Genomic DNA, 15,757 nt, shown 5'->3' with positions numbered 1-15,757 from the left:
GCATGGTATTAAGTGAAAAAAACAAAGCAAAGCAAACATCGTCAGTGAAAGGGCAACAAGCAAGCAAGAAAGCAAACTAAACGAATTCAGCAAGAAAGCAAACTAAACGAATTCAGCAAGAAAACAAACATGCAAACCAGCAAGCAAAGACAAGCGAGAAAGCAAACACTAATCCTATTGCTACGCTAAATGGTCGGGGTTACATGAAATGAAATTTCCAGTGAAGCCACCATAGGCATACCCAACGTGCAACCACAAAGATACAAGAGATTAAAACAGATAAAAAACAATGTGCAACAGAGAATACAAAACTTGACAAACTTGCACATGAGAAAGAGGGTCTCGCCTCTAGGTGGAAAAATGTGTCATAACCACCCAACACGCATTCTTACCTCTTCAGTGACTACTGATTTTCAACAAACCTCGGAGGCCTCTTGCGAGTGTATATTCTTCTGCACCGAGTTTCTTAGCGAGTGCGAGGAAGGACGGAATCTTGTTACCTGCAAGATGACTTTCCAAGTAAGATTTTTCCAGCCATTCAGCAATTGGATCAAAAATATTGTGGTGGTTGTTTTGAAAGACTCGTGACCTTTGAAAAGATGGATTCCTGATTTGAGTGAGGAGATCACGATGAGAATCTGGTACAAATAAATAGATCTCATCATTCTACATGGTCATGTCAAGACAGTGAGGGCCTGCCATAGCTATCAACATAGGCTAAAGTGCCTCACCTACTTGACAGAAGTCTGAGGAGAAAGATGTTATGTGGTGAAGATCATAGTGCGTGAAGCAACTATTATTGGATGTACTGTTGGGAAAATGATAAACTGCATGACAGCCACCCAAGATATAAGAAAAATCAGACCAGTTGGTTGAGATGCCAGATTCCCATTTTGATATGAACAAAGAAATTTTTTGAACAATCTTGCGAACGCTCTGAATGAGGCAACCAAGTTCGTTGTGTGCTAGATATGACAGAACACCCACCTGCAACTGGTGAAAAATTGCGCAGACATCATGGTCATCACAGAAATGTAGAAAGGATGCCAACAGTGTGAATCCAATTGGGTTATGGTGAAATGAGAGTAACATGATTCGTGTTATAGGTTGTGTGCTCATCATCACACAGGGATATTGCTGGTGTGATGAGCGGGCAGATTTGACATGAAAAATTCGAAAGAAGACCGATGTATTTATCACGAGAGAGAACACCCAATAGGTATGATTCTGGACAAAGATAGTCTTTGAGATGATCAACTTTATTATTCCATGATTATATGAGGGATGGACACCCCCAATCCCAATGGGATGTAAGAGAAGTGCATGAAGACAGGCATGTTGTAACAGACTCGTGGATTCAGTGATTAGTGAAAATTTCAAATTTCAAAATATCACACCCAGAATAGTAAATATTCTTTACATGGGGATCCACATCGAGTGAAACCATGTAGATAGACAGATTGTGCATGAAAAACGAGATATGATTTGGTTCAAGGGGCTTACCAGAGTCACGAGGTCCTGACATAACCATCAATGGATGCTGAAGTGCCTCGACTCCCTGGCACATCCCGAAAGTTTCCAGAATTGAAAAATTGCATTTTGAGAGGTGAACCAGATCATGCATGGCTTAAGGATGGATCTTGTTGCTGATTTCAAAATTTCTCATAGAATAATAGCCATCTCTATCACGGGCTTTATCAAAATTTTCAGCTTCAGCAAGCTAACTTGATGAGTTGTCTTCATGCAACACACAAGATGATGACAAGTGGGAAGAGTCATGTGCATTGAGACTGTTTTCATCATGGAAAACCTCACTGCCTTGTGTCGATCGAGGAGATAACTCATTAGCTGAAGAAGCAAGAGAACATGGGGTATCTTCGTCGCATGTAGATGCATTGTGAATGGTAGGACACAAGGGCAAGTGAGGTGCAAAGGAAGTTTTGATAGGAACGTCCACTTTGACCGGTGTGTATTCCATATCTAAGTTAGAGTGTAGATCACAAGATGTGCTTGGGTGTTCATCACAACTTACAGAATCCTAGGAGTGATGACAGCCCAAGACTGAAGGTTAATTGAAAGAATTAATTGTGCATGATGTTTCACCAAGATTCATAGATTGAGAATCGGTTAAGAATGGAAGCTCGATGTATTAATGTGAACGATTTTGGAACATGGGAGACGAATAGATTGTGTCTTCACCTTCCTTCTCCTCAACGTGTATAATGAGACTTCCTTTCATATGACCACAACTTGAGCCAGTAGCTTGAGAATCAAGAGAATGTGCACAGCGAGCTTGTGAAGCGGGTTGATCAAGCGAGTCATGGTACAAGGAGTCATGGCTTGTATATGGTGGAGGATAGCAGAGATGCAGATTAGACTCGACACTTGGGTTATGAATGGTGATGTCTTTTTTTAGAGTGGAGGAATGAGTCTTCGCCATAGGCCTACTGAGCCATTCTGGAATTTCCTTCGTTGGAGCGAGAGACAGCTAAGAAGATAAGTTGGGAACATGTTGCGCAGATTTCTCAAATTTGCGGCTGTTGTGAGGAGGTACCCTCTTCGAGATCGGAAAGGGAGGAGGACAAGGAATAAATGGGTTGTTGGGCTCCTCCTCTGTAAAATGAGGGGTCTCATGACCCGCAAGAGTCAAGGAAGGAGTTCAATCAAGAGTTTCACCATTCCGGGAGACATGAACGAAGTGTTTCATCTCTTGGCTCATGAATTCAAGGTCCACAAACTGTTCAGGAATTTCGTGACAGAGGTGAAGGAAGCGGGTAGAAAATTCCTCAACTCATTCACCAAGCTTCATTCTTAAATGAGATATTCTTTCATAGATATCTTGGTGGTTACACTCATCGAAGGCTTGATGGAGCTCCTTAAGGAGTACGAGAAGGGAATGAACGGAAGCAGGTGGAAGGGTATGACACCACTGATTAGCACGACTTGCAAGGGTGAGAAAGAAAAGTATGCAAACAATCTCATCACTATTGATTTCATGAGATTCACAGAAATGAAGAAAATTAGAAATGTGCTCAGTTACAGGCGTTTTGTCCTCACCATCAAACTTTAACAAGGACAAGTGATCGAGAAGCTCATCGAGGATTGATATTTGATTAAGGGAGAAATGAGAGAAACACCCCAGGAGCACGAATTGTGTATGATCCATTTGGTAAGAGATTCAAGCCAGATGTAACAGCCTCAACTTGTCATCTAGCCCTCCTTCTAGCACCAAAATGTTGATGGTGTTGGACCCACCAACATTCAGGGGATCTCCCCGGTATGAAGTCCCAACTAGACCTCACACCGTTTGGTGTAGGAGTCCCATTCGATATGATTTCCCGGTTGCCATTATCTTAAAGATATTCCTTAGCTCTTGCTTGTGAGCACGTGATAGTGTTTTTCTTTGTCTTTGAACAGCGCGGTTCGTGTGCTTGGTGAGTGCTAGTGTTACTTGTGTCAAGGTTCTTTCACCGCAGAGGGAGAGGGTCGAAGTGAGTCTCTAGTTGAAAGGGAAGAGTCCTAACTCTGTCAAAGACACTCAACACAACAAGACATGTGCAGCTTACGGTGGAGTAGTCCACACGGATGCGGTAGCCACAAACACACAACGAAGGAATAACGCATACAACACCCAGTGGAGCAGTCCGCGCAAGTGCAACAGTCGTTATAACAAGTTTATGGGAAAGGTTTTGTCTAGTGTATGGCGAGGGAGCCCACATGGGCGAGATAACGTTAACAAATTATACAACACATTTTCATAAACATATATATTAGAGCAATCGAAATAGTGCAAATGTTTTAACATAGTTTAAAGAAACATGCATTACAAGTGTTCCAAGATTAGTCTTACAAACAGTTACAATACATGTGTGAAAATGTGTTGGCCTGTTATCAGGCTTTTGAATTAAGCGAAATTTCCATGACACATTGGTAAACCGTACATCACTAACCCCATAATCGGAGTGTTGGAGCCACTACTTGCTCCTCAAAGAAAATATTACAGACTCTCAAGGCTATGTGGGAGGAGCCAAGGTTGTAATATCCCTTTTTAGGGATATCCCTCAAACACAAGAAAACTCCAATCAGAGATGGACTGGGAGGGTGTTTACCAGACATGTCGCCTCTGAAAAGAGGACGAGATTTGGAGGCTACCTGGACCTTTCTAGACTCTGCCTAAGAGTATAGGAGAAAACACACAAGTGGTATAGTAGCCGGGAAGCTCAAAGAGATAAAAATAACAGTAGTGAAACATACAATAATGTATACATGGAATATAAGCAGATACTCAAGAAATGCAGAGAGAAATGCTAAGCCATTTTATTATATTGAGTAATGGAAAGAGTACAAGAGGTGATCAGAAAGATATCACCTCGACTTGCACAAGGCAAGTGAAGAAATACACTCAGAATGGTAAGGAAATTGCCTCTCTCTGAACTGCGTCCAAGCTGCCGGAGAACTGTTGTGCTGCTTCTACTGTTGGAATCAAGTGAGGATTTGGGGCTGTTCCCCTCCTCATAAAATGTTGAAACTCTGGAATCAGCCTCTGCTCAATAAACCCAGAAAAGCCCAGAAAGCTTTTCTAAAATAACTGACCCCCGAAAATCACCCCCTTGAGGATCTACACTATCCCTCAAGGCTCTGCGCTGCCACTAAAGAGAATCCTCCAAAACTCTACCCAAGACTCTGCCAGAATCCTCCAATATGCACGGGTTGAACCCTTGCTCAATATCCAAGCTCAAATCCTCCACATAAACCCAATCCGGAGCTCCTACCAAAAGAGACTGCATCCTCCTCTCTCAAGACTACGTAGTCATCAAAATGCTTAGTTCCTCCTCAACTCCAAAGATCGCTCCTCCTGCAAAAGACTGATGAAACTACCTTGCCCGAGTAGGCACTCAAAGTCCCCTGGGGCTAAGGGTGAGATCTCCAAATGGAGACACTCGATGCACTAAACAGTGTTGCAAACAGGCTAAACAGCCAACGTGCTCTAAGTCGAAGTGACTAGCTCAAATGCAACATAATCGAATGCCAAAATGAGGAGGCTCCTCTCTCCTTTATTGCGTTGGCCTCTCTCAAAACCTAAGTCCCACCTCCTCCAATGTAGCCTATCTCATGCCACGTGCTCCTCTCTATCTGTGCAGTCCCTCCAAGTGTCTACGTGGGCCCCCTTCTCTACGTGGTCCTTTGGCCCCCTTGGCTCCCCTTTTAAGTTACAACGTTGTGCTACTAGGGAGTGACTTTATTCAAAAAGTGAGTTATATCCCCCTTTCCTCACCTTTTTATTTATAAATAACTATAGAAGGAAAAATTTAGCAAAATCGAATATTCCAATTAGCCATGGCTAATTAGGAATATTATAGTCTCCCCCGGAAAAATGTTGCTTGTCCTTAAGCAACTGAAGTGATGGATGTTGCAAAATTTTCTCACTCTCTGTTACACAGTAATTTGTCACTATCCTCATTTCAGTCCTTCTACTGTGTCATGTGTCAAATCAACATGTTCATATCTTCCCACTGATGTAAGAATATTATGCAAATGCTCTTTGTTGTTGCAAATGACCCTTATTCCTTAAGTTTCTGCCTCGTCGCTAGTAAACCCTTAATATACGTGACGTTCCCATGTCCATAACGATCTTGTCGCAACTCCATGGCTGGTGCACATCTCTTTCCCGTGACAGTCGGATTTCTAGACCTGGTGCGAGGTAATGAGTTGTGTCTTGCGACGATGAGTCTGCTTGCAGTGCCTCCTCGTGATGTTTTCATGATTAATCATTTTATGTCCTGCGATGATCTAGATTGGGTGAATTCGTTTCAACAGTCGGCCTTCTAGATGTCTCCAGACCTGGTTGTTGGCATAGTTTGTATCGCCCTTCCCCCTTTGGTATGGTAGTTCCGTCATTTTTGCTACCTTCCTTGAGGATGACCTCTCTCTTCCACATTTCATGGAGACTCCTTCTCCTATTCAATCACTCACATTTGATATGATCAGCTAGTTAGTAATTCCTTTGGCTGAGTAGTGCTGCTAGTGCTTTTGAGTTTGATAGATAGCTGGTGTGGGTGTGACAAGTGTGGGATTGTTGATAGCTTATGGAAGGTTGTGGAGTGCCCTTGACTTTGTGTTAAGTCTTATGAGTGAGAGAGAGACATTGCATGTTGGGAGATTCATCCCTGAAGAGTGAATGCTTGAGAGACATACTGGCTGGACCCTCCGAGAAGGCTTGCGACGTCAAGACTTGGTTGTAAGCTTGCTCTTATTTTATTATTAATACAATAAATGATGTTTTCCTATGTCTTGTATGTAATTTATTTGATAGCTCATGACTTCTTGACTTTGTGAGTAAATAGATCATTGTTGTTTTTGGGTTACGTGCTTTGTTGTATTTCCTTTGCATTGTTTCAGGTTGATCACTCATTGAGGAGAAGGAAGCGGAAGCTAGAGCAGTGCAATGGAACTTCATCGACCACCAGTTGAGGTAGGCCTCCAATGATGATTGTTTAAGGAAATCAATTGTTGATTTGTCTTTGCTGTTACTAGACCCACTCTAGGGCTAGACGGGTTGCCTCTGTCCGCAGAGGGAACACTTTCCTACATCACAAGTTGGCGACTCCACTGGGGAGTTTGTCCTATGTTTTTCTCTTGATTGCTTTTGCTTGTTTTTGAATCAATGTCTTTTGGATTTTGGTATTGAACCATCAATCTTTTGGGTTACCTAGGTCAATTTGGGAAATCCCTTTGTTGCCTGTAACGAGAGACTGGTCTTTGTTTGGGAGTTTTTATTTGCCTTTCATTGCTTTTAAGTTTGTCGCTGAAAAAATTTAAACAATAGCACCGACGTCGCTATGTCTCTGTTTTGTAAGTCTGTGTGTCGCTGAATCCTGTCACACAGTCGCAACGACTCCTGAAATCGGTCCGTCGCGTTAAAGACATGTACTTCCATGACAATGTTGCTCTGTTGCTATGGCTAGTATTTGATCGACACTAGTTTCTTGTGTTATACGTGCAACGATTCCTATAGAATTGGTTTTTTCAATTCTGCCTCCTAAATTCATCAGTCTGGTTAATCCCTTATTGTCCTTTCTCTTATATATTAGTTTGCTTTAATTTCTTTTAGTTAAGGTGCTCACTTTTTGGTTTCATTGAAGTGAATCTTGTATTTTGGCTTTGTGACCTAGTTTTTCAAGTTTTGGATTATTTGGCTTGGTTACTTTTCTGTTCAAGATTCACCCACAACCCTTCTTTTGGTTTTCTTGAAGTTTTTCCATCACTTGTTTCTTGCTGATTGATGTTTAGTGTTATTTATTGAACCAGTTTCCATATTGATTCGATCGTTCCACTACCATACATAGATTACAATTGTTTGGGTCAATCAGTTTCATGTTTACTTGTTTGTTTCTTTAGAATTCAAAGCTATCAAAATCAAAAGATTGCATTCATTAGTATGCGAAAGTGAAAGTGTATTTTGCATTTCAAGTTTTTCATGTTTGAAAAATTAGAAGGCAAATTTTAAATCTCTCATTAGTAGTACCCATGCACTGTAGGATTGATGTGTTTATGCATCGTGTCTCTTGGTGACTTCATCTGCTGATCTTGGTTTTTTCTTGGTGGGAATGATCTCTCTACCCTTCTGTAAGTAGGAGTTCATCGAAATGAAGCATGTTTTATTCATTCTAGTTGCATCCTAGGTTTTTGATATACATACGGTAAGGCCCGGAAATTGAAACATAATTCAAGATCAACTCTAAAATAAACTAAATAAACCTAACAACGCATTGGAACATAATGCACATTATTTAGAGGTCTAGGCTAGAGACGTTCTCTGGCGTCGTTAAACCTAGTCTCTATTGTGTTCAATTAAGGATTGGGTGATTCCTCCTTCTGTGATCCAATAGTTGCTAGCACGGACTTGCGCTCCCAGTATCGTCGAGTATATGTTGGGAGACCCCACTAGGTTATCATCCTATATCCTTAGGAAGTCGTGTCTGCCACCTTGAAAACCGTAACGCACCAAACACAACATTCGGGAAGATTGACTGTCGTACATAAAGTCCTTGGTTTTCATATGATTTCCAAGGTGTATATGTAGTTTTACGGGTTGTTTGGTAAACCTTTTGCCTAGTTCTCCAGAGTAGTCACTTTTGTTCCTTTTCAGACTCCCTAAAAGAAAAGGTCCATCTAAGCACTTGTCCTTTCAGGCTCATTAAATATTCGAAGGCAACTAGAGTCATCTTTTCGTCCTTTTCTCGACTCTTTAAAGATGAAAAGGTCAAGTTCTGTTCCTATGTCTTAAAATTTATTTGGCCACATTCACATTTACCCTGTTAGATCTTGTTTGCATTTTAGTTTGCGTAAGGTTCTTTCCTTGTTACTTTTCCTAAGATTTTGAATTGAATCATCCTAGTGGAATCATCGATCCCGTCTCCCGTTCCAAGTGACCAAGGATCTCCATCTTCTGTTGCTCCCGAGGTACCACTTGTTAGTGATACTCTTCATGTTATTCCGAGTATCCAACCGCTTAACTCGCGCTCCAAAGGATGAGTCTTACAACATTCATTAGAACCCCATTTGGAAGCCTTCCGAAGAAGACTTTCCCATTACTCCTCCTAGAGTTTCGGTCCCAATGTCTTCCTCCGATATGGATGAGACGACCCCCGTCTCCAGTGAAGAATCCTTTGTGACAAGAGGTGAAATACCTATGCCTACAGAAACTTCACCCTTCCATGTCACTTCCCTTAGTGTCTCGTTTCCCTTAATTTATAATTCTTTGGCGGATATCATCGGTTCTAGATCTCCCCTTTCGAGTTCCATATGGTCTCGTATTGTCCCTCCAACTTCGGAGCCTTTTACACCCCAGATTCACAATGTGACTGTCACATCTGTTCCGACTATTCCAACCATTTGCGTAGCTTCTTCAACCCCTGTTGTCAGTGCCATCATTGGTTCTTCAATAATGACTACTATTGCGAGACCTTCCGCTGGTCCTACCAATAGTGGCCCAACGGCAGGAGTTGTTAATCCTACACTAAGTGCCCCACCTCCTTCTATTTCCATTCCAACAAGGGGGGCATATGATCAATATATACAAGCTCTTCAGAATCTGGATCCACAAAATCCATCTCATTATTATGATTCTAGAGGAGCTCATATTTATTACCTTGGACCTATGCCATCTCAACCTGTGGTTGAGGTCTCGGTTCCGTTGTCTATTGCTTGGGGCACCCTGCTTATCATGGTGGTCAAGCACCGCCTGCAAACCTTCAAGGACCACCCTGTCAAGGTCAGCCGTCTTACGGACAACCTTATCCAGGGCAACCTGGAGGCCCACAAGGACAACCCTTCTAAGACAACCTTCGGCCTTTGGTGGTTCCTCTTTTACCTACTTCGAGCATCCTTTTGGTAATCCAGGACAACCTTACGTTCAACAAGGCCAACCTGGTATCTAGCAAGGCTACCCTTCTGGGCAAGTTGGTCAGCCTCATGTTCAGCAACGCCAACCCACTGTCCAGCCTAGTCAACCGTCTGGACAAATTGGTCAGCCTCAAATCCAACCAAGCCAACCAACTGTCTAGTCTGCTCAGCCATCCGACCAGTCAAGACAACCCTCAGTTATGCAAGGTCAACCCAATACCTAGCAAGCTCAACCTTCTAGGAAAATGGGTCAACCTCAACCTCAACCAGGTGAACCTTCTAGCCATATGCCTCAGCCTCAGTTCTCCCAAGGACATCCATCTGGGACTGCTCAACTGGGCACTCAAATGCTCATTGCTTCTCAAGCCCCACCTGGTTTTCAGCCCCAGACTGGGCTCCAGGTTCAATTTTGCCTTCAAGCTCAAGTTGGGCCCCAAACCCAACCTGTTTATGAAGCGAAACCTGGCCCCTAAGCTCAGTTTGGAGCCCAGCTGCATTATAATTTTCAGCAAACTTAACTTGCCCCATACCAAAGTTATCAACAACCACAAGTTAACCCTTATCAGAATTTTCAGCAGCCATATGTTGCTCATGTGGGTCAAGTTGGTAATCAGTGGAATGCAAGGGGTCAAACCCAGGGTCAACCGTCCAGTTACAGCTACAACCCCTATGGACAAAATCACTATGAACCAAATCCGTCTGGACAAAATCAATGGGGGCAACAGGGAACTAGATGGAACTCTGGTGTTGTTTCTTATCCGCGGGCTCAGATTTCCTTCAACCCTCAATTACCCTTATTGGCAACATTGGAATTACCAGACATGTCCAAACTGACTAATGATCTTATCCTTCATAATCCATATTGGCCACTGGTTCCAACTAAGATTCTTAGTGATTGTCCCAAATTCGATGGTAAAGCTGAAGAAGATCCCCAAGCTCATGTCATGACCTATCACCTATGGTGTTCGTCGAATTCATGGCTTGATGATTCAATCCGGATCTGCCTATTTCAAAGAACTCTCACTGGCTCTGCTGCCAAATGGTATATTGAGTTGGCTCGCGGATCTTTTCAGGACTTTAACTCGTTGGCTATGGAATTTTTAACTCATTTTTAGTTACCGATTCGATATGAAATAGGCACACATCTCCTGACATCCTTAAAACAAACCATGGCCACGCATATCTCCGATCATATCCATGAATGGAGACGACGTCGCCGTTTGATTAAGTTTTGGATTCCCGATCAGCTTCTGACTGACTGGTTTACAACCTCATTTGTTGGTCTGATAGCCCGGTACATTGCTATGGGGGCATGTGTAACTGAAGAGCAAGCTATTGCGCGTGCTCAATACCTTGACATGGTTTACTCCTAGTCCGGTACACTATATGATTATTTTCCTGATGCTCTGAGACCCGGAACTTCCAAAGCCCCACCAACACCATCTGTTGATGGCGTCATCAGTTATGTCAATGCATCCTCTAAGAAATCTTCTGTGAACCCTGGAAATCAAAAGTCAAACGCTTCGAATGAAAACACTTCTGAGGTTAACACCGTTCAGTCCACCATGACGGACAAAGCTTCGAAAGGCAAAAAGAAGGGAAATGGAAAGAATAAGGCCAACCAACCAAAGCAGGATTCCCCTAAACCTCCGCCTAGGGAAGGTGCCAAACGCAAGCCTAAGTATCCTTGCCTTATCTGTGACGAGGATCACTATACCAAAGACTGCCCGAGGCGGTCTGAAGATAGTCGTTTTTTGAAAGGTGCCCCCAAGACTCCTACCGTGCTCAAAGAACCTTTTTCCTCGCAACAAACTCAAATGGTGGCTGATCCATCTCAATCCTCTTCTCCCTTTGGTTCTCAAGTATTTATGGCTGGGACGATCCCCATTCACATTAGCACTCGGGCAAAAGAGTATCTGTTGCCTGCCGGGAAGGAAACTCAGGTCCCCTCTAGTGCTCCTCCATCTAGTTCTGGTCCCCTACATATTGAGTGACCTAGCACTGAAACGGCCACCCGACCTCCTCCTAAAGGGGTGCTCCAGAAGTCTTCTTATAACCCTAATGCTTGTGTTGCTCCTCACTATAGAACCATTGAGGACTTAGCCCAGGCACCGTCAGTTATGTCTGCATTAGAAGTTCTCCAGAGCTGCCCCTCTCAGAGGAAGTCCTTGCTATCGCCCATCAGTGGCATTGACCTAGCCAAATCGGATTTGATCACTTTTGACCTAGACAGTCATATACCAAAACTGCTACACCAAATTGCATTCCTTATTCAAGCCATCATCAATTCTAAAACTATTCATTGCACCGTCATTAATGAAGGTGCTTCTACTTGCATTATGTCTGTTGCTTGTTGGAAGGCTATCAGTTCTCCGACTCTGAGTCAATCTCCCACGACCTTGGAAGCCTTTGAAAAGAGAGAGTCTCGTCCTTATATACTCCAATGCTTGCCTATTACTTTGGAAGGGAAGACGGTCGAAGTGGAGGTTGAAGTTTTCGATGCCAGTTTAACTTACAACCTCCTGTTAGGACGAAGCTGGACATATGCCATGCGAGCAGTGGCTTCATCTCTATTTCATGTTATTCGTTTTCCTCACTAGGGGAAAATCATCACGGTAGACCAGTTGTCCTTCTTCACCTCTTCTTCCTCCGATGGAAACATGCCCTTTGTGGAGCATACTTCCATTCCATGTGACAGTGTGGGTGTTGGACTCTTTAAAGGTCCTGCCCTTATGGGTGTTTTTTCACTCCCACCTCCCAACGTTACTCCTATTAATATGATTTTTGTTCGCTCTGATCCTTAGGTTCTTCCTCCTATTGATCAGATAGAATCCTGGAGCGATAAGATGCCGTTGAGTCCTGCCGAGCTCAACTACATCGAAATTTTTTCTGCATCAGCTTCAGCCCCTAAACCTTCTCCTTCGAGCAGAGCTCTCGACTCGTACGTTCAATCCCCTTGGCTTGGAGATGGCACTTCTTCAGACCCTTTAAAGGAAATTTGTCCTACTAATGAAGCGATTATTGAGACCATGTATTTTGAGGAACCCCCTTGGTCTAATCATCACCATTGTTCCTCGTTTATCGCTACCCATCGGGAAATGCTTACTTGTCTCGAGCAATTTTCTCCTTGTTTCCCATCTCAACCCCTTCAGACACCCATCCAAATTCATCAAGTGTCTTCTGAAGGGAATATGGGGAACATTACGCAAATTCAACCAATTGACATCTCTGTTAAACTAAGGATTGTCGAGCACATCCATGTTGGAGTAACCTGTACTTCAGAGGAGATTCAACTTTATACTGATCTTTTTCACGAATTTCGTGATGTGTTCACTTTGTCTCACAAAGAGATGCCCGCATAATCATAGCATCGTGGTGCATGAAATACCTACATATTCGGGTGCCAAACCCGTCCGACAGCATCTGCGCCCCGTGCACCCCCGAAAGGTTGCGGCTATTAAAGCGGAAGTTGAAAAGATTCTTAAGGCTGGATTCATTTACCCTATCCTACTCACAGATTGGGTCTCTAATATTGTCCCTTTGACTAAAAAATAGGGCACTATTAGGGTATGTGTTGATTATCACGACATTAATCGTGCCTGTCCCAAAGACAACTACCCTACACCCTTCATTGACCAGCTCATTGATGGTGTGTCGAGAGTGAGATATATTCATTTATGGATGGCTTTTTTGGTTATAACCAAATTAATATCTCGCCTACGGATCAACACAAGACCACCTTTATCTATCCGTGGGGCACTTTCGCTTACAAAAATCTCCCCTTCGGTTTAAAAAATGTCGGTGCCACCTTCCAGCGCGCAACGTCTTATGTGTTTCATGATATTCGACACATTGTGCAACATTACCTGGATGACCTTCCGGCTCATTCAGCGAATCGCCAAGACCATCCAACCCACGTTCACGAAAATTTTCCTCGTCGTTGACACTATTGTATCCATCTTCATCCGCATAAGTGTGTCTTCTACATAGAATCTGGCAGACTTCTCAGGTTCATCATTTCCCGAGAAGGTATCCATCTGGATCCCCTTAAATTTGAAGCCATCCTAAATCTCCCTCCCCCTGCTTCTTTGCAACAATTGCAGAGTTTGCAGGGTAAAGCAAATTTTTTACGGCGATTTATTCCAAATTATGCTGAAGTGGCCAAAGGATATACGCGGTTATTAAAGTGGGACACCCCTTTTCTTTGGGATACTGCTACACAAGAGTCATTCGAGCACCTCAAGGCCCTCCTTGTTTCTGCTCCGTTGTTACGTCCCCCTGACTATCACTGGGACTACACTCTTTATTTAGCCACTGCTGATACCACCATCAGCATGGTTCTAGTTCAAGACGATGATGATGGTACTGAGCATGTCATTTACTATCTCAGCTGCAATTTGCTTGATACTGAAACTTGATATGCCTATGTCGAGAAGTTGGCATTGGTCGCCGTTTGCATCGTCCAACGTTTCTGCCATTATATATTATTGCGTACCATGACTGTGATTTTTGATTGCAACCCAATGACGTACATCTTATCACGTCAATTACTGGGGGGCAAATACTCAAAGTGGATTGTCATCCTTCAAGAGTTCAACTTGGAGTTCACTCCGCCAAGTCTATGAAGTCCCTCGTCTTTTCTGAGTTGCTTTGCTCCCTACCATCTGCTACCGCGCCCTCTCGGTTAGAGAACCATATTCCGGATGAAACTATGTTCTTGATTAGTACCCTCAATCCTTGGTATGGGGATATTATTGTCTATCTTCAAATGTCCTCTTTTGTCCAGATTTGTCCAAGGATGCTCGGCGACAGATTCGCCATCATTCTCAACCTTATCGCATTATTGGGGAAACCCTGTACCATCTCGACACCGACTCTGTTCTCCGCTGATGTTTAACATTCGAGGAAGCCGAACGAGTTCTAAATGATGCCATTCTAGCGCTTGTGGTGGTCATATGTCCAGGTATGCTATTGCTCAGAAGATCCTCCGTGCTGGTCATTTTTGGCCTTCTATTTTTAACGATTACATTCTTGTTGTCCGCTCTTGTCATGAATGCCAAATCTACCAATGGAATATGCGTGCGCCTCCTGCTTCGTTGCACCTTGTCATTACCGTCGGCCCTTTTTCCAAATGGGGCATTGATTATATGACCTGTAACCCTCACTCGGCCGGGGGGCATGGGTATATCATTGTTGCCATTGATTATTTCACGAAATGGGTCGAGGCGATGCCTACACTATCCGAGGACTGTCACATAGTGGCGCAATTTTTATTCAATCATGTCATTTCACGATTCGGGGTCCCTCAGGCTATCGTTACTGATCACAGAAAACCTTTCCGTAATCATATGATGACTGAGTTAACAACCCAGCTGGGCTTGCGGCATGATAGCTCGACACCGTACTATCCTCAGGCCAATGGCCAAGTGGAAGCTGTCAACAAAGTTTTAGTCACAATGCTTCAATGCACCATCGGCATGCACAAGTCCAACTGGCATTTGATGTTGTTCTCCACCTTATGGGCCTATCGAACTTCAGTGAAGGATGCCACCAAGTTCACCCCGTTCCAATTGGTTTACGGTCTGGAGGCTACCCTTTCGATTGAGTGTGAGATCCCTTCTCTTAAATTAGCCGTCAAATTACTCCCCAACACTACTCCGATAGAAGAACGTCTTCTTTACCTAGAGCGGTTAGACGAGACTCGTCGACAAGCCTCTCTAACCATTGAAGCACAGAAGAAGAGAGTGAAAACTCACTTCGATCACACTGTCCATCCTCGTTCTTTCATTGAAGGAGATTTAGTCCTGATCTATGATCAAGCAAATGATAAGCTAGGGGCAGGCAAATTCAAGCCCATGTGGCATGGGCCCTATATTGTGAAATGTGTTCTACAAAAAGGGGCTTATGAACTTATTGATTACGAAGGGAATCCTCTAGATAAGCCCCGAAATGGGATTTATTTGAAAAAATATTATGCATCAACTCCGTGCATCTGTACATACGTGTGTTTTCACAATGTTTGTTTTCAGTGTGTGTTTGTTTGTATCGCTTGGTGTGTAGGCGTAATCGCCGCTTATTGTGTTTTTTTACTTCTTTTTGCAGATGTCTGCCACACCTTGCATTGGTTTCGTTGATGGTGCCTACTGTAGTACCCGGATTCTTTCCTCTACGGCATGGGTGATCTACAATCCTCATGGTGAGTTAGTAGATCTTCAGGGTGTTTGTCTGGGTTGCACCACAAACAATGTCGCTGAATACAGCGTTGTTATTGAATTGCTGACCGAGGCAATTAACCTCAATATTCGTGCATTGGTTGTGAATCTAGATTCTCAACTTGTTTTCCACCAACTCA

This window comes from Pinus tabuliformis, chromosome 4_2 (assembly GCF_031772625.1).
Source record: "Pinus tabuliformis cultivar Carrire ecotype Pingquan chromosome 4_2, CPIR1, whole genome shotgun sequence".
In the NCBI taxonomy this organism is placed as follows: domain Eukaryota; kingdom Viridiplantae; phylum Streptophyta; class Pinopsida; order Pinales; family Pinaceae; genus Pinus; species Pinus tabuliformis.
The sequence above is the reverse complement of the archived record's forward strand: the minus strand, read 5'-3'. Positions refer to the sequence as shown.